Source organism: Mustela lutreola, chromosome 3 (assembly GCF_030435805.1).
Source record: "Mustela lutreola isolate mMusLut2 chromosome 3, mMusLut2.pri, whole genome shotgun sequence".
In the NCBI taxonomy this organism is placed as follows: Eukaryota; Metazoa; Chordata; class Mammalia; order Carnivora; family Mustelidae; genus Mustela; species Mustela lutreola.
In genome coordinates this window covers 199,011,542-199,031,453 of record NC_081292.1, presented here as the reverse complement: position 1 = coordinate 199,031,453, position 19,912 = coordinate 199,011,542, and the positions used below count along the sequence as shown (strand labels likewise).

General features: G+C 42.5%; 1 protein-coding gene across 2 annotated transcripts in view; it reads left to right on the top strand.

Moving 5' to 3' along the window:
- The first annotated feature begins 14,768 nt into the window (after window positions 1–14,768).
- Window positions 14,769–19,912, top strand: part of SGO2 (shugoshin 2) — a 42,534-nt gene continuing 37,390 nt past the window's right edge. Inside the window, exon 1 of one of the 2 annotated variants that reach the window (XM_059168476.1) lies at window positions 14,769–14,831. The gene's annotated coding sequence lies outside the window, so the exon portion shown is untranslated. The other variant, XM_059168475.1, reaches the window with a different exon arrangement.

Here is a 19,912-nt window from a genome sequence, read left to right as displayed (position 1 = left end):
ATTGAGCATTAGCTGTGGACCAGGCACTAGGAGGGAAGGACTGAACAAGACAATCAGTGCCCCTGACCCATGGCACCCACATTCTAGTGCAGTGGTCTGGAAAACTTTACTGGGTTGCCTGGCAGACTCTGTTGCTAGAGCATGTGATTCTTTATCTTGGGGTTATAAGTCTGAGCCCCATGTTGGGGGTAGAGATTACTTAATAAATAACAGTTTAGAAAAAAAAAAAACTTTTTCTGTAAATGTTCTAGACTTTGTGGGCCATATGCAGCTGCTCAGCTTTGCTGTTGTAATGTTAAAGCAGCCATAGTTAATACCTAAATGAGAGTGACTGTGTTCCAGCTCTATTTGTGGACTTTGGAATTTGAATGTCACATAATATTCCTGTGTTGTGAAATATTCTTAAGGAACCTTCTTCAAACACTAAAATATGTAAAAGCCATTTTTCGATCCTGGCCATAGAAAAACACTTGGCTGCCTGTGGGTCATAATTTGCCTACTCCTGTTCAAGTGGGAGAAACAGACACTAAGCAAAGTGGTTATGGGTAGTAGAAACTGCTTGAGAGGAAATAGGATCACGTTGGGTGGAAATGATGGCTGGGGTGGAGAAGGCCCTGCTGATGAGGGGGCATTTAAGTTGAGCACTAAGGATGAAAATGAACCTACCCTCTGAAAAGATGGAGGAAGAGTAATTATGGAGAAGAGAGAGCAAGCGGAAAGGCCCGAAGGCAGGAAAGGATACGACAGTTTGTAAGAAGAGAAAGGACACTAGTAGGGCTGGAGCTTGTAAGTGTGGGGCTAAGGAGGAAGGTGATATAAGATGAAGCTAAAAAGATAGGCAAGAGCCAGGTTTTAAAGTACCTTGTGGTGGTCGTGGGAGTTTAAATTTGACCCCAGGTATAATGGAAATCTATCGAAAGGTTGTAAGCAGGAAAGTGGCATGATTGATTTACTATTTTTATTTTTTATTTATTTTTTTTTTTTAAAGATTTATTTATTTATTTGACAGAGATTACAAGTAGGCAGAGAGGCAGGCAGAGAGAGAGAGAGGAGGAAGCAGGCTCCCTGCTGAGCAGAGAGCCCGATGCGGGACTCGATCCCAGGACCCTGAGATCATGACCCGAGCCGAAGGCAGCGGCTTAACCCACTGAGCCACCCAGGCGCCCCTGATTTACTATTTTTAAAAAAGTCTCTCTGGCTACTCTGCTGAGAATGGTTTGGAGAGTAGGCAGCCGTTACAATAATCTAGGGGAGAAGTGGCGTAGCTTTTACTCAGTGGTGACGGCAACAGAGAGAAGTGGATGACTGCGAGGGATGTCTGTAGGAAACAGAAATTACATGAGATTGCTGACTGTTCAGCTGTGGTGTGTTAGTTCAGGTTCTTTGAGGAACAGCCAGTGGGGAGTCCTCAAACCAGTGCCCCCCAGCAGAGGAGTCCTATGTCTCACAGGAATGGGCCTGCCTTACTGACCCTGCCTCACTCAGTCATTGGCTCAGAGCAATCCAGGGGAAGTACAGCCTGGATCATGGTGATAGATTTCAGAGAACAGTGACTGGGACCACCAGCCAGTAATGCTCCCTGTGATCAGAGATGTGAGCGGTGTGTTTTCTCGGCTGCCACATATGGGAAATACGGGAAAGGAAACTTGCAGGGTCACTTCCAAAATGTTGGCTTGAAAAATTGGATACTGGTGCCACTTACTGAAATGGTGACTTATGGGAGAGATCAGAAGAGATCAGAGAGATGTTTAATAGGCATCCTACTAGAGATTGAATAGCTGGTGAATAAATTTGGAACTCAGGAGTGAAGTTCTGTGCTAAAGGTTTGAATTTGGAAGACATCAGCATTAAAAGCCATGGAACTAGATAAAATCACCTATGCAAAGAACAGGTAAATGAGAAGTGGTATGGAGCATTGCCTCTAATACTTAGAGTTCAGGCTTAGAAGAAAAAGCCAGAGGGGAGGAGAGTATGGAGCTACAGAGAGGAAAACGTCACTTCTGTCAAATGCAGCTCAGAGATCAAGAGTCCATTGGTTTAGATAACATGGGCATTCTTGGTGACCTTGACAAAAGCAGTTTCAATGCTATGATGAAGAGGCAAGCCCAGATAAAACTGGGTCAACGGGTAAATATGAGATGGGAAACTGTTTATAAAGCTGGAGAAGACCTATGGTAAAGAGAACACGAGAGAAGTGGAGCTGTAGGCAAGGTGGGATACAGGATCAAGGAAAGAAGATCTAGGATGAAAATTACTAGCACAGGTTATGCTGATGGAATGATTCGGTGGAAGGTAGAGATTGGCGATGCAGGAGGGAGAGTGGGGACCACTGAAGGAATAAGAACTTGAGAAGACAAGAGAGTACTGGAACCAGATCACAAATGGAGGGTTTTCCTTTATTTTTAAGTTTTTAATTTAATTCCAGTTAGTTAACATACAGTGTTATATTAGTTTTAGGGATGCAATATAGTGATTCAACAATTCCGGGTAACACCCGGTGCTCATCACAGATGTACTCTGCAATCCCATCACCTGTTTCACCCCTCCCTAACCACCTCCCCTCTGGTGACCATCAGTTTGTTCTCTGGAGTTAAGAGTCTGTGTATTGCTTTCTCTCTCTCTCGTTCCCTTTGCTCATTTGTTTTGTTTCTTAAATTCTTCACATGAGTGAAATCATATGGTATTTATCTTTCTCTGACTTACTTATTTCCCTTAGCATAATACTCTCTAGTTCCACCCATGTCATTCCAAATGATAAGATTTCATTCCTTTTTATGGCTGAGTAATATTCCACAAGCAGAGGAATTTCTTTTGGACAAGAGCAGAGACAGGAGATAAAACAGAGAAGGCAGATTAAGTTCTGATAAACTGGTAAAATTCACAGTGAGTAAATGAGAAAATTCTGATGGAGTGGCTTCTACTTTTTCTACTAAATATAAACCAAAGTCAGAGGCTGAGAGTAAAGAAGATGAGGTATGGACAAGGTTTGAGGAAGGAAGATAAAATATAAACTATTTATCTTCAAAAATTGAAAAATCAAACTTTCTATAGAAACATTCTAGGATTGCCAAGAAGAAATGAGAACCTATTGGAAGATTATAGTCATTGTAACATGGATGATAAGTCAGTCATCCCAGGTATGTGACTTTTATCCAGGAACATTCAACCACTTCATTGTAGGAGCTGATAATGGGACTCAGCTAGGGTTGAAATATAATACAAGGAGAGAGGGGCAAGAGAGTTGATAAGTGATTGATTCGCCTAATGAAGGGACTCTACGCTGGAAAGGAGAGAAGTAACTATATAGAGATGGTGGTGGGTAGTGAAGAAAAGTGAGGTTAATGGATTGGAAATCTTAGTGAAATTGAGAAATGATTTAAATAGGAGTATTAGAGTGAAGTGACCTGGAAGGATTGGAGGCAGTGATTAGAGACTATCATACTGTGTGTGTGTGTGTGTGTGAGAGAGAGCAAGGAGAGACAAAGGGAGAAAGGGAATCTTAACCAAGCTGTACTCCCAGCACAGAGCCCAACACAGGGCTCGATCTCATGACCCTGAGGTCATGACCTGCAATGAAATCAAGAGTCAGATGTTTAACCGACTGAGCCACCCAGGGTGCCCTGAGAATATAATATTTTTTAAACTTTATTTTAGTTTATTGAAGTATAATTGAGGTACAGTATTACATTTCAGGGTATAATATACTGATTAGACAATTCTATACATTACTCAGTGCTTATCGCTATAAGTACCGTCATTATCTGTCACTACATAATGTTATTACAATATTATTGACTGTATTCCCTATGCTATACTTTCCATCTCTTCGGCTTATTTATTTTATACTGCAAGTTTGTACATCTTAATGCCATTCCCCTATTTTGCCCATCCTTCACCCACTCTCCCTCTGACAATCACCAGTTTGTTCTCTGTGTTTAGGAGTCTGTTTGTTCATTTCTTTTTGTTTATTTTTTAGATTCCACATGTAAGTGAAATCAGATGGCATTTTCCTTCTCTGACTTATTTTACCTACCATAATAACCTCTAGATCCATCCATGTTGTCACAACTGGCAAGATTTTGTTCAATATTATTTCATTTTTATTCATGTTATGAGTAATTTTCCATTGTGTATATATGTATATGTGTATGTATATGTATGTGTACATTCATACAAAGATGTTGAGCATCTTTCCATGTATCTACTGGCCATCTATATGTCTTTTTTGGAAAAATGTCTATTTTTCCTTTGCCCATTTTTTAATTGGATTGGGGTTTTTTGGTGTTGAGTTGAGTAGTATAACTTCTTTATGTATTTTGGATATCAACCCCTTATCAGATACATCATTTGCAAATATCTTCTCCCATTCACTAGGTTGCCTTTTTGTTTTGTTAATGGCTCCCTTTGCTGCACAAAAGCTTTTGATTTGGGTGCAGTCCCAGTAGTTTATTTTTACCTCTTTTTCCCCATGCCTGAGGAGACAGATCCATAAACTTATCTTTAAGGCAAATAATGTCCAAAAGATTACTGCCTATGTTTTCTTTTAAGAGTTTTATGGGTTCAAAAAAAAAGTTTTATGGTTTAAGGTCTCACATTTAGAGTTTTCACAGGTCTCACACTTTGAGTTTATTTTTGTGTATGGTGTAAAAAAGTGGTTTCATTTCAGTTTTTTGCATGTTGCTGTCCCGTTTTCCCAACACTATTTATTGAAGAGGCTGTCTTTACCCGTTATATATTCTTGTCTCCTTTGTCACAGATTAATTGATCAAACACAGGTTTGTTTTGGGGCTCCCTATTCTTCCTATTGATCTATATGTCTATTTTTGTGCCAATACCATGCTATTTTAATTACTATAGCTTTGTAGTATATCTTGAAATCTGGGATTGTGATACCTCCAGCTTTGTTCTTCTTTCTCAAGAAGCTTGATAAATAGCTTTGGCTATTCAAGGCCCTTTGTGGTTCCATGCAAATCTTAGGATTATTTGTTCTAGTTCTGTGAAAAATGCTATTGGTATTCTGATAGGGATTGCATTGAATTTGTAGATTGCTTTGTATAGTATGCACACTCTAAAAATTTTAATTCTTTGAATCCATGAACATGGTAGATCTTTTCATGTATTTGTCTTCAGTTTCCTTCTTCAATGCCTTATAATTTTCAAAAAGTATAGGTCTTTTACCTCCTTGGTTAAATTTATTTTTAGCTATTTTGCTCTTGTAGGTGCAATTATAAATGGTACTGTGTTCTTAATTTCTCCTTCTGCTACTTCATTGTCAGTGGAGAGAAATAACAACAGATTTCTGTATATTAATTTTGTATTCTGCCACTTGACTGATGTCATTTATCAGTTCTAATAATTTTTTGGTATTTTCTGGTTTTCTATATATATGGTATCATGTCATCTGTGAATAGTGATGGTTTTTACTTCTTCCTCAGCAATCTGGATGCCTTTTGGATGTCTGATTGCTGCAGCTAGGACTTCCTGTACTATGTTGAATAAAAGTGGTGAGAGTGGACAACCTTGCCTTGTCAGAGAGTATTATACTCGATTTCAAGATTTCAACAGTATTATCATTACAATGACTATAATGCCAAGGTTCCAGGCTGAGATGGAACGGAAGAAATGATTATTTTCAGATGAGCTATCCCCATAAGTAGTAAAGTCAGCAAGAGTGAAAACAAAGAAGATGAAACAGAAGCCAATTTCATCAACAGTGTGTGATTAGAAGAACCTTAGAAGATGACATAGAAGAGACAAGGAGAGATACTATATCCAGATGGCACATAGTTCAGATTAACTAGGACTTAGAGAAAACAAAGAAGAAAAAAATGTTTGTTAATAGTGTAAGAGCCTATTCAGCCAGAGCAGCCCCAACCCGGTTGAACTGCCATTTTGTTGTAAAGCTTAAATTGGCCTTGCCCCCCCCACCCCACCCCACCAGGGGAACTTACTTAAAAGCAAGTCCCGGAAACCAGTCCCAGGTAACAAAGTCCAAGTACAAGGGTGGTTCAGGCCAGGTGGAAGTATTCAATCAGTGGGGGCGCATACTCTCTCCTAATTACCGAAGAGTATGGGCCCCGCCCTTTGGGAGCCTTTTGGCGCCAATCCTAACCAAGGTGTGACAGGCTGGTTCAAATGTCTACTAAGGTAGGGCGCCTGGGTAGCTCAGTGGGTTAAGCCGCTGCCTTCGGCTCAGGTCATGATCTCAGGGTCCTGGGATCGAGTCCCACATCGGGCTCTCTGCTCAGCAGGGAGCCTGCTTCCTTCTCTCACTCTCTATCTGCCTGCCTCTCTGCCTACTTGTGATCTCTGTCTGTTAAATAAATAAAATCTTTAAAAAAAAAAAATCTTGTGCAAATGTCTACTAAGGTAAATTGTAATTCAATTTGTCGCCTAGCATCACTTGGAGTTTCCTGTGTGTGTGTTACAATCTCATTGGCCACCTGTCTGTGGCCAGACCCAACCACATAGCGTTTGCTCTATAAAAGTCACCTCCCGCCCCGTCTATTTGACGGTCGGTCTGATTCCTGATGCTTGGCGCGAAATAAAGCTTTGCTTGGCCTTCGCTTTGTATCAGTCTCGCTCCTTTAATCACGGACCCATTATTGGGGTACCCAATTTTTGGGTGACGCAACAATAGTAATACATACCTACCCTGATGTATGCAGAGTGGAAGGAAAAGCAGTCACTACTTGAGAAGGCTGCAGAGGAAGCAGATCCTCTAGGAACAGACAAGTTGCAATTAAAAAGAAAAAAAAAGGGCGCCTGGGTGGCTCAGTGGGTTAAGCATCTGCCTTCAGCTCAGGTCATGATCCCAGTGTCCTGGAATTTACCCCTGCATCGGGTGCCCTTCTCCATGGGGAGCCTGTTTCTCCTCCCTCTGCCTCCTGCTCAGCCTGCTTGTATTCTCTCTCTCTATATATATATATCAAATAAATAAATGCAATTTTAAAAAAATTTAATTTAATTTAATTTCTTTTCAGTGTTCCAGAATTCATTGTTTATGTATCACACCCAGTTCTCCATGCAATACATGCCTTCCATAATACCCACCACCAGGCTCACCCAACCTCCCCCTTCCTCCCCTCCAAAACCCTCAAGTTAATAAATGCAATCTTTTAAAACATAAATATCTTGAGGTGGAGAGATTATCTGGGATTTTCAAGGTGGGTACTAAACTGTAATCACAAGTATCCTTATAAGAGGCAGGCAGAGGGAGGTTTGACTATAAACAGAAGAGAAGGCTTTGTAATGGAAATGGGAAGTCAGAAGCCCTAGATGTGATGCTACTGGTTTTGAAAAAGAGGGAAGGTACCCTGGGTCAAAGAATGTAAGGAATGCAGCTCTGGTTGCTGGAAAAGGCAAGGGAACAGGTTTTCCCCATGAGCTTGCAGAGGGAACACACCCTCGCTGACATACTCATTTTAGCCCCCTAAGATTTGTCTCAGACTTCTGGCCTCCAGAACCACCAGAAGACAGGTTTCTGTTGTTTTAAACTGTTAAATCTGCAGTGATTTGTTAGAGCAGCCGTAGGAAACTAGTAAGGATGTAGGAGTGAGAAAGGGATAGAAGAAAGGAAGTGATGATTTTGAATATGTGTATTCATAAAGTTCTGACTTTTGAAACTAGTTAATGCCTCACATACTAAAATGCATATATAAACATAAACATACATGCATATAAAGATAGGGAAAAAATAAAACTATATACACATAGACTTAAGCAAACCTAGCCATAATTCAAGAGTCAGTCACCCTGAATAGAGGGGAAAAAATTAATGAATCCAAGTAACTTTAGATCACAGTATTTGACCACCCTGCCTTGAGCAGAAGATTAGAACAAAACCGGTAAACAAATATCCAACTCTAGTCAGTCGAGTTTTCAATTATGGGTTAGCAATTCTGAAATTACTCCCGCCTTTTCTACCCAGCCCTTAATATTTACATTTTATCTGAACTGGACTATTCATTAGAAAATTTACTCATTTTTTGACATTTTATTGCCTTTGTTCTGCCTTTTTTCTCTCAGTATAAAACGCCTTTTTCCATACAATGTAACTCTCATCTGTGAAACCCTATGCATCTTTTACAAGCCCTGTACTACTTTCCTGAGGCTACTGCAACAGAGTCCCCCAAACTGGGTGGCTTAGAACAACAGAAATGTATTCTCTGACAATTCTGGTGGCCAGAAACCCAAAATCGAGGTGCCAGCATGACTGCACTCTGTCTGAAGGCTCTGGGGGAATTTGACCCTTGGTTCTTGTCGCTTCTGGTGACTGTGGACATTCCTGAGTGTGTGGCGGCATCTCTCTCTGCTCCTTCCTTCTCTTTAAATCTCTGCACCACATTTCTCTCTGCATCTCTCAAGAACACTTGTGATGACATTTAGATCTCACCTGGGTAATCTAGGACAATTTCCTCATCTCCAAATTCTCAACATAATGAAATCTTCAAGTACTCTCTTTTTTTTTTTTTTTTTAAGATTTTATTTATTTACTTGACAGAGATCACAAGTAGGCAGAGAGGCAGGCAGAGGGAAGGGGAAGCAGGCTCCCTGCTGAGCAGAGAGCCCTATGCGGGGCTGGATCCCAGGACCCTGAGACCATGACCTGAGCTGAAGGCAGAGGCTTTTACCCACTGAGCCACCCAGGCGCCCCTTCAAGGACTCTTTTTCAAAATGTAATATCCATGGTTTTGCCCTATAAAGTAATTTTTACAAGTTCGAGGTATTAGGAACTTTGCAAAGTACCACAACCCCTTAGGGTCATATGCACTATCCTGTGTTGGCCTCCCAGATCTACAACCAAACAGGAATCTCTCTGCCCTCTGCTGCTACTGTGGCAATGAACGTGGACCACCTTGTACTGCTACAATGATATATCAGATGTACTGGTCTCTGCAATTCTTCGACACCACCCACTTTCCATTTGTGTACCCTCATAACCTATTAGCTGTTCATCTTTTTTTTCTAAACAATTTCTCTCACTGGGGCACCTGGGTGGCTCAGTGGGTTAAGCCTCTGCCTTCAGCTCAGGTCATGATCTCAGGGTCCTGGGATCAAGCCCCACATTGGGCTCTCTGCTAAGCAGGGAGCCTGCTTCCTCCTCTCTCTCTCTGCCTGCTGGTGATCTCTCTCTCTCTGTGTCAAATAAATAAATAAAATCTTTAAAAAAATAATTTCTCTCACTATATGGTTAATTACTTACAAAAAATGGCAAATATGATCTTAAGAAGACCATCTATGTCATCTATCTTAATAAGACTAAGATGATGGAGAAGATAACATGATATTTTTTGAGTTTAAAATATTACTAATTAAACTATTATGGAGAAAAGTATTTCACATTTGCTTTAAGGGTGAACATCGCAAAGTTTTCTACAACCAACTGTTAGGATAAAGATTTAGCTACTTACTGGTGCTGGCTTGGCTGAATGCAATTTGATTTGCTGAACATATTTGTTTGGGCTTATTTATATTCATTGTTGAAATTTTTACTTTGGGAGGAATCTGGCATTGTATTTATCTTTTCCCTCTTAAATTCTGTGGTGCTTTAGTCATTTGAAACCCATGCTTTTTATTTTTCTTTCTCTGACTAACCATATCCTAAGAGACCTTTGCTTTGTGTAGTGGCTGCTGGAACAGCTGAGAGTCTTAGACACAAACTAATTTTTTCCTTTCATCCTGTTACAGAAACTACTTATAGGAGAAGTAACAAAATATTTGAAATGTAGAGATGGCTTTTTTCAAAAGAAAGCAAATGTTTTAAATAAAATAGTAGTTCATAGTCCTACTTTGGTAGAAATTTGAAAGCTTACAGAGCACTTCTGCTAGCGAACTCATCTATGTCTACAGTGTCTGGTATTTCGCCTCTTCTTCCTGCCTCGGAGCCAGAGGTGACCCTTCAGCCCGGGGTTTAGCCTTTGTTCCAACCTCTGGATCCGCAGAAGTTCGCTCCACTCCTCACCTCTATCCCCAGCCATTCACCCTCCGCGCTACCAGCTCCTCCGCCACCGTGGATTCCCCTGATGTTTTTGTCACTTCCCTTTTAATCCACGAAGAATCCTTGCGGGTGCCTGGGTGGTTCTCTCGATTGGGCGTCTACCTTTGCCTTGGCTCTGGTCGTGATCCTGGGGTCCTGGGATGGAACCCCACATCGGTCTCCCTGCCTGGCAGGAGCCTGCTTCACCCTCCCCCATTTCCTCTCCTTGTGCTCTCTCTCTCTCTGTTAAATAAATAAATACAATCTTTAAAAAAAAAAAAAAAAAAAAAAAAAAAAGGAATTGTCTGCCCCCATCCCTGCATCATCTCTGCTGGGAAATGAATGACTTCCTGACTGTCCCCCCCGCCCCAAGGTGGTTCTCTTCCTGTGGGGTAAGACAAGGCAGCCTGTACCTTCCCTTGGCCTTCAGGAGGCCTGTGTCTCCTCCTACCCCTCACTGCCTCCGGGGTTGCCCTTTCATCCTCCACGTTGATGTTCCCTGGGGCTCTCTGCCTTCTACCCTCCTTGTGCTTCTGTGCACCCTCCCCCTGAACTTCATCAATCCCAGCAATTTCTATTGCTGTTCACTGCTGACCGCCAAATCCAGATATCTCTTGAGTTCCACATTTTATATCCGTGTGCCTGCTGGACATTTCCACCTAGCTATCCCCAGGGGACTTCAAACAGAATTCATTATTGTCCACAACCGCCATTCCTTCGCATTTGCAGTGAGGAACAGAAGGAAGAAAGGGGGTGTTGAGGAAGGGTGTGGAGGGAGGTCTCTTGGGAGCCTCCTCAGCAGCCGGGGGAGCGTCCATGCGGAGAGAACTCTGGAGAGGTGGGCCTCACGTGCCCTGCACTGCTGGATGGGACATGCCACTGTTAGGCTGTCGGTAAAGCTAGTGAGCACGACAGCTGACTTCTCACGCCTTCCCCAAGCCTCCAGGTTGTGTGCTGTGAATTTCACTGCAGGAAATCTTGAGTAGAGAAATGTTGGAATCTTTTTGGAAAAACCTGTGGAAGCACAGGATAGAGATGGGAAAGCAGACCCAACCCCTGTCTCTCGGGACAGTCCAGCATGTGGACTGTCCCCAGAGAGGCAGTGAATGAGCCCCAGTGAGAACGGCTGAAGGCCATCCAGCCACACAGCGGCTTAGACCAAGAGCTCTAGTTATTTTATCCCTTCCCCAGAGAAGCCTCCCTGCCACACACACATACACCTAGGGCAGAGATAATAATGCTTAGCAGCCCTGTTATATATCCCCTGCCCCTGCCAAAACCAGAGAAACATCTTAAACGTCTTAAATCTCTACTTATCCTAATTGTATGGGAACGGATCGTTCACTTGTTCGCCTTTTCCCTTAAGGTAAGAGGACTGACCTCATCCATCTCCACCCCTAGCATAATGCCAGGTGCGAAAGGGACTTAAAAAAAAAGTTAATTGAAGAAAAAGAGGAGGCTGGTAAGCAGGTAACACGGGTAAGTTTACGGGATAAATGCCATCCCTTGAAACTAAGTGACAGATGACCAGCCACTTCTTCCGCCATCTCAGAATGGCCCAGGCCGGACCTCCTCGGTTCGAATTCCATCTGTACCACATAACCAGATTTCGCAGAAATTACTTACATTTTTTGTGTGTTTCCGTTTCCTCAACTATAAAAAGGAAATAATCGTACCTACCACACAGGATTACTGTGAGAATTGAAAAGGCGTGTAAAGGGCTTGACACAGTGCTCAAGACATGGAAAAAGCTTGCTCAGTGTTCCCTGCCGCTGGTAGGATTATTACCCATCCCTAGCCCGGCACAATAGGAAGTCTTCTCAGTGAAGAAAATAGAAATAGCTATTGTCACGCAGTAGCGGGAAAAACTGAAATGAACCTTTCTCATTCTGTTGGCTGCCCAGCTCAAGGGCCTTTCCCTTGAGACTAGTGGGGAGGCAGAGATGGACTCTCACTGAAAAACTGAAAAAGCCAGACCCAGGCTGAATGTTCAGGACTCTGTTCCAGCTAGAGTTTGTAGCCTGTGGCTCAGGCTTCACCAGTCAGACACTCAACTCGGGCCTAGCAACCGGAGCTAGCGGTGCCAGGCAGAAGGGATGGGGATTGTAGGGACTGTAGCACAGTCATGCCCACTTTTTCCAGAGGTGCGCAGCAGCGGAGGTTCCAGTGATAGCCGGCAGGGCCCCTGATGGCTGTGGAAGATAAGGGGTGTCCTCGCAAACTGTCCTGGTAGCATCATGTGATGGGTCTTTGTTGCCAAGGCCCTCTGGTTCCAGCCCATATCTCTTAGCCTCTCCGGAAGTGCTTTAAACCACCCAATGTCCTTTTCTGCTTCTGCCAGCCTGGGTTAGTTTTTCTTGGTGTAATTCAACCTGCCGGATTGATAGAGATGATCAGATCAAACGGTTTAATAAAATGGAAGTACACTATTTTTACTTTGTTTTATTGGTTTATTGATTTTCGGTGTCTTCTACTCCGCTCCTGTTCAGGGATTGTTTTTTCTTAGATGATTTTATGGTGTGTGGGGGGCGGGGCAGGGCAATCAAATTTTATTTGGCTGGAATCTACCCTGAGGTGGAGAAAATCAGGCAACTAATGAATGTAGGAATAAAGGAAAATGGAGGGAGGGAGCCAAATCAGTGCCTTGTACAGGAGAGTATCACGACAGATCTGAGAGCTCATTTCATTTAACTGGTTTGCTTTACAGATAAGGAGCCCCAAACAAAGAACCTACTGCTAAAATGTATGTTCAAGATAAAACTAACTGTATCTTCACTCTCTTAGTTCAGGGCTCCTGCCTCTATCCATTCTACCAAGAGGCAAATGACCTAAAAGCAAGCTCAGATCAGGTTACATCCAGTTCAATTAATTATACCTTTTAAGTTTATGGTTGTGTATGAAAATAATTTACATTTTCAAGAGCTTTTTATAATTTACAAAACAATGATTCATTAAATTATCTCAACTTGCTCTGAAATAAGAGAATCATCACTTTTAAAAAAAGTGGTATTGGGGGCACCTGGGTGGCTCAGTTGGTTAAGCGACTGTCTTCTGTTCAGGTCATAATCCTGGAGTCCGGGGATCGAGTCCCACATCAGGCTCTCTGATCATCAGGGAGTCTGATTCTCCCACTGACCTCTCTCCTCTCATGCTCTCTCTCTCATTCAATCTCTCTCTCAAATAAATAAATAAAATCTTTTTTTAAAAAGTGGCATTGGTATTTGTCTTGAAAAGGTTTGTAACATTTCTTTTACCTCTGACTACTTTCCCTTTTCTATTTGTTTTGGTTTTGAAGCTGGAGCTACAAAACAAGTCAAAAGGAAAGTGATATTAGAGTATTTGAACAAAATGGTGTGCTGATTGGAACCATCATAAAAATATATTGGATGTTGTTATTAACCTCCATATTGCAAACGAAGAAACAGAAGCTCAAAGAGATTATGTGACTTGGCCAAGATTAAATAAGCACTAAATGGCAGAGCCAAGACATGGTTCATTTAAAAAACATAACATATATTGAGCATTTAATGTGTCAGGCTGGGTAAACAAGACATAGTGCTAGTTAATCCCTAAATAAACCAGAAATTTTTATAACCAGTATACTACGTTCTAAACCACTTTTTATGGAAGATCTTACTGAACCATAAACTGTAATTTTAGCAGCTGGCCAATCAATAAATACTCTTATACTTACACAAGATTCATGTAGCCAGATCTCCTTGGTCACCGATTTTGAAATATATGAGACTAAAAGATCTAACTCAGAATCATAGATTACATACTTTTTCTGGATTCTCTCAAGTACAATGGAAATTTGTGATTCTCAAATGTCCCCAGATGAACAAAACATTGACATGAATATGAAGTTGACTGCATCACTATAAAACCAATTATTAAAATCTAGATTCAAGAAGCTATTTTCAGTTCAGTTCAGAAAATTTCAGAAATTTTCAGAAATGAAAATTTCATTTTCAGGAAATTTTATTCTCAGTTTAGTTTTTCCATAGATTATGGAAGTCACTTGTAAGAAAAAAAACTAAGCTAATTGAGTTGGAACATAAACAGAATAATACATATTTTTAAATGTAGTTGTATGTAATGGAAAATACCATTCTTCTAGATTTAGCTGGACCAAACCATTTGTATAAGACCTAAATGAGATGCAGGGTTTTCAAAGAAATTTTGCTGCTTTTCCTTGAGCAAGTTGAAAGAAAAATGGGGTGTGCTTTTTTTTTTTTTTTTAAAGATTTTATTTATTTATTTGACAGAGAGAAATCACAAGTAGATGGAGAGGCAGGCAGAGAGAGAGAGAGAGAGAGAGAGAGGGAAGCAGGCTCCCTGCTGAGCAGAGAGCCCGATGCGGGACTCGATCCCAAGACCCTGAGATCATGACCTGAGCCGAAGGCAGCGGCTTAACGCACTGAGCCACCCAGGCGCCCGGGGTGTGCTTTTAAGTGAAAACTAAATAAAGATGCTGGCATCGTAATGCAAAGATGACCGTCAAGAATTTTAGAAATTCAAAAACGGTATTTTTGTTAAAGGAATGTTTCCTTTTGAGTCAAGGCATCGGAAGGCAGTACAACCCCACCTGCTCAAGGCCCAAGCCACCAAATTCCCTTTCTTCGAATTTCCCCCAAGCTCTCCTGGCCACGCCCCTCTGTCCCTCACCTCGAGGTCCCGCCCCTTTCACCTCCCACTTCCTAGTAACCGCCCTCCTTTGCGCGGCCTCCTCGGGATCTGATTGGCTGATGTGTCAACCGCCAACGGCTGCGGAGTTTAAACCCAAGCCCTACCCCCCGGCGCCGCGGAGCTCCAGGAGCTGGGTGGTGGTCGTCCCCCCGCCGAGAGAACGGTAAGTGAGGGGCCTTTGGCGTTGCGGCCCCGCACTCTGAGGAGATCCGTGCCTTTCCCGGGCGAAGCTCCCTGCGCCGCTCTCCGGAGCCTTCTGTCCAGCGAGCCCCGCGCGGCCCGTCGTCCCGCCCACCCGACGCTCGGGTATCTCCGGCTGCGGCCTTTGCGCCCCCTCGGAGGGGCTCGCTGGGGGGAGGCCCTGGTTTGGATTTAACCGGCTGCCTGTCGTCCCTTCGATTTTGCGCCCGGCTGCGTGAGGGGGGCGAGCGGCCGGTTAGGTCAGCTCCTTGAAAGTAGGGATTTCTGTGTGACTGCACCCCTCCCTGCTTTTTAAGAACATTTTCTACCCCCCTGTGAGCCCTTCATACGTACCCGCGGGACGAGCGTTGAGAGACTGCTTACCCGAGTTCTGGAAGGAGCCTCCTCCTCCGGATCTCTTTGAAGGCGAAGGGGTGATGGAAGACTGGGAAAAACTTCGAACTGGAACTGGGTCTTGATGTGCAGGTAGGATTTCGGTAGGGAATAGGGACGATGATTTTTTTCCTAGATGACGGACCCGATTCAGGAGAACCGGACTCGGAACTTAGTATTTCTGATTTAGAGTTAGCCGGGACCGTCCCAGACAAGAGCTGCAGACTAAATCCTAAATAACTCCTGTCAGTGAATGCTATGTGCCAAGTCCCGTACGAGGCACTGTACGTACATTGGTTCAGTTAGTCCCTACAGCGAGATGCCCTTCCTTTCTCTAACTTGGTAAGTCTGCAAGTTGAGACCGAGAGTTGTTAAGGTGACCTAGCAATGAATGTCATACAGATGTCACATAGCCCAGGGTTGAAACTCGGATGCCCCACGCAGTCCTGACCGCTGTTTAAAATCCCTCACTCTGTATGGTAAGTCACCCTTGCATGGTACTCCAGTGGCTGGCTTAGGTTCCTCAGGTGTTACCTGGCGAGGTTGCTGATGTGGAAGGTGACAGGGCTTCCTGTCAGGAAGACTCTGATATCTGGCTTGAGCGTTTGGGTGAGTGATTGCTAGTGCCATTTATTAAGTTAGGAACCAAGAACCAGCTTACTGAGGAGGACAGTTCAGCAGTGGTTTCCTAATTAGCAAAATGAGATTTGATCCTTCTGACTGGATTTTTTGGGGAGATGGACACGATTTCTATGTTAGTATCCTTTCAAGGGTGTGAGATGCAACCATTTGTCTTGAGTTTCTGTACATTCCTATGTTCTATCCACGGAATAGTTGGTGATCTTTGATTTTACTTTTTTCTCTTTTTGGCAAAACTTTAGGAAAAAACATTGAGCCTTCATGTTGTAAGGTTCCTGTTAAACTTCTTCCCCATTGCAGAAAATTCTTTTAAAACCATCTTCCCATTATTTGCTTGACATCTCCCAACATCTGTCAGCATTTGCAAAGGAGACTCGTTCCAATATTGGTCAGTTCTGAGTATTTGAGACTTCTTCCATTTATCCTGAGTTGTTTTCTTCAACAAATGTCTGTCCAGTAGCTGCTGTGTGCTAGGCACTCCTGGCTAAGGGTACAGCGGCAAACAAACTTGACAAAAATCCATACCCTCGTGAAACACATTTTAGTGGGAGAAGACAGACAATTAAATAAGGAAATTATGTGATCTTAGATTAGACACTGATAAATCAATGGGGCCACGTGTGCAATTTTAAATGCTTTCCTCTGGAAAGGCTAAGAAAGTGACATCTGAGTAAAGACAGTGAGTAAACCCTGTGATTATTTGGAGAAGAGTTGATACAAAGGGGGAAAGAAAGGAATATAAAGGTCCTGCAGTGGGAGTATGCTAAGGCAGCTAGGGTGGCTGGAGCTTAGTGAGCATAGGAAGAGTGATGAAGAGGTCAGAGAGGTACTCAATAGGGAATTGGGGTGCGGGGACGGGGGTGTCAAATTGTGTAGTGCCTTATAGGCCATTGCAGGGATTATGACTTTACTCCATTGAGAGGAAAAGCCACTGGAGAATTTTTAACAGAGTGACATGAATTTATTGAAGTTTTAAAGGGATCATTTTGGTTTGTAGGTTGAGAATTGATGGGGGAAGAATGGGGGAAGAATGTGGAAACAGGACACCATTTAGATAGTTGTAGCAATAATGTACATGAGAGAGAATGGCAACTTGGATCAGAGTGACAGTGGTAGGTGGCCTCTGAGGACATGTTTGAAAGTCAGGCCAACACAGTGATGGTAGAGTGGGGGTAGAATGTGAGAGAAAGATGTTTCCAAGCTGAGCAAGTAGAAGGATGGAATTGCTGTTAAACAAGTTGGAGAGAACACAGTGGAGCAGGTTTGGGTGGGTGAGTTTAGGACATGTTAAGTTTGAGGTACATATTAGACATCTAAGTAGAGATGAGGAGTAGGCCGGGTAAATAAGTCTGGAGTTGATTTGGGATATAAATTTGCAAGTCATTGGCCTTTAGACTTAAAAGCCAGAGCACTAGATGATGCCCTCACAGGAGTATGTGTACATAGGAAATGGATGAGACCCAAGGATGGAGATGTGGTGCACCCCATTGGTAAGAGGGAGATCAAGAATAATCAGCAGAAGAGATTTAGAAGTGGCAGTGAGGCAGAAAAATCCAAGAGAATGGGATATTTTGGAAACCCACTAAAAGTATTTTTCAGGGAGAATGACCTGATGTCAAATACTATGATTAAAATCATAGATCAGTTGAGAACTTGATCTTGACTACTATATCTGATTGAGCAGCATTGCAGTTTAGTTACTTAATTGATCAATTTCCATATGGTAGTGGTGAGAGCAACAACTTGATTAGAGTATCGAGAGGGAATGGGAGGGGATGAATTGGAGACAGCAAGTATGGACAACTCTTTAAAGTAGAGTTTACTCTTAAGAAAAACAGATAGGATAATAACATTCTAGCATCAAGAGATCACTGGTATTAAATGTTCCATTCTCATGCATTTACACATGCCATTCCTTCTTCCTGGAATACCCTTTCAAATCTTCATACGTGACAAATTGTTTGTTTTTAAGACTTATTTATTCATTCAATAAAAATGTATTGTGTTCATATTACTTGTCAGGCACTCGTCTGTGAGCTGCAAATTATGTCCGTGAATAAAATAGAAAAATCCATGATTTCTGGAACTTAAATTCTCATTGATAGAAAATAAATCACTTCTGTACTATATTAGTGATATAAATGCTATGGAAAAAATAGAGAAGGGTAAGAATAATCGGATATGCTGAGAAAAGGAGCTACAGTTTTGAAAGGTCTCACTGAGAAGGTAACATCTTTGCAAAGACGTGGAGGAGAGTGAACAAGCCATTTCTGTATCTGGAGGAAGAGCTTTCTCATTAGAGAGAATGACCAGTACAAAGGACTTGAGGCTAAAGAATGGCTGCCGTTTGCCAAGCAGTTAGAGGTTGGTGGCCAGTGTGGCCTGGAAAGAATATACTAGGGGACAGAAGGAAGAGTTCAAATGGGAGAAATGGAAAAGAACAGATAATGGGGGGACTTCTTGACCATTGAAGAATTTCAACTTACTCTAAGAGAAATGGGAACCATTGAAGAATTTTAGATTGTATAGACTAATAAATACACTGTAAAGAGGGCAGCAGTGGAAGTAGGACAAGAGGCTATTATAAGAATTCAGGTGAGACGTGTCCACGCCTTCATCTAGGCTGATAGTAGTGGAGGTAGTAAGAAGCGGTCAGATTCTAATGTACTGTGAAGGCTGATTGGGGTATGAGAGATTTTTGGCCAGAGGAACTAGGATGGAGTTGCCATTAACTGAAACAGAAGGCTCAGAGTGAAACAGGTTTGGGCAGGTTAAGTTTGATATGCCCTGTTTAGTTATTCAAGTGTATTACTTAGTATATGGACACTTATAGTAAGGGCATTGGGGGGCCTAACTAGATAAAATCCAGGACAGTGTCCCCATCACAAGATCCTCAACTTAATCACGTCTGTACAGACCCCTTCTCCACATAAGGTTCAGAAGGAGAGGGGTTGGGACCTGATGTCTTTGGGAGACGTTTTTAGCCTGCTGCAGAGCTGGAGGAGGATTGGGATGAGGGAGATGAAGGTGAGCTGGGAGCCTGGAGAGTCTGTGATTGATACAGAGAGGATAGTGAGGTTAGTCCTGTGGACTTAAGGCAGGTAATGGGGAGAGGCTGAGTATCAGGAGGTAGGCAGGCACAGGTAACAGCATTTCTTCTAGATCTCTGAAGCTAGAGGCAAGGAGGTTTGGGGAGGGGTGGGAGTTTTGAGAGGTTGATCATATCTAAGTACATAGCTCAGCTACCTTCTCAGTACAACCTTTTCTGATCCTTCTCCTCTGCCCAGTTAATTACTTTTATGCATGTGTATTATATCAGTTTTTCTTGTCATAGTATAATAGGATAATTACCTTCTTTCCACTGTTAGATCTTAGAGTGGTCCCACAGTGGTCCCATAGACTTTAGAGTCTTAATAGAACATTACTCTAATGGACGAATAGGCACATTCAAGATTTCCTGCTTGCTCCTCCAAAACAGCTAGCCCCCCGACCTCCTAAGATTAGGTTTATTTGTTCTGAGCATTTTCTAAGGTTACACTTATTACATTGTATCGAAATAGGATCTGTCCTCACAGCAGATTCTGCATTCCATGACTGTGCCTTCCCATACAACCATATCCTGGTTTCTGGATAGATAACCAGGATATTAGATATAATAATATATTGTATCTAATCTATATTAGATATAATAATATAGGTTTGGATGAAAAACAGTCATTTGCCTTTTTTTGGATACTACTTTAAACCACTTGTGACTGTTGGGTCCATGGTCAAAGGAGCGAGACTGATACAAAGTGAAGGTCAAGCAAAGCTTTATTTCGCGCCAAGCATCAAGAATCAAACTGACCGGCCAGGGCTGTCTCTTGCAAAGAGGCGACCCCTCCCAGCCTCACATTCTAACTTTTATAGAGTAAAAGGCCATGTGCTTGAGCCTGGCCACACACAGGTGGCCAATTGAATTACAGTTCACCCTATAGGAGTTATTTGAACTAGTCTATCACTCTGGTCAGAATTGGCGCCCAAAAGGCAGGG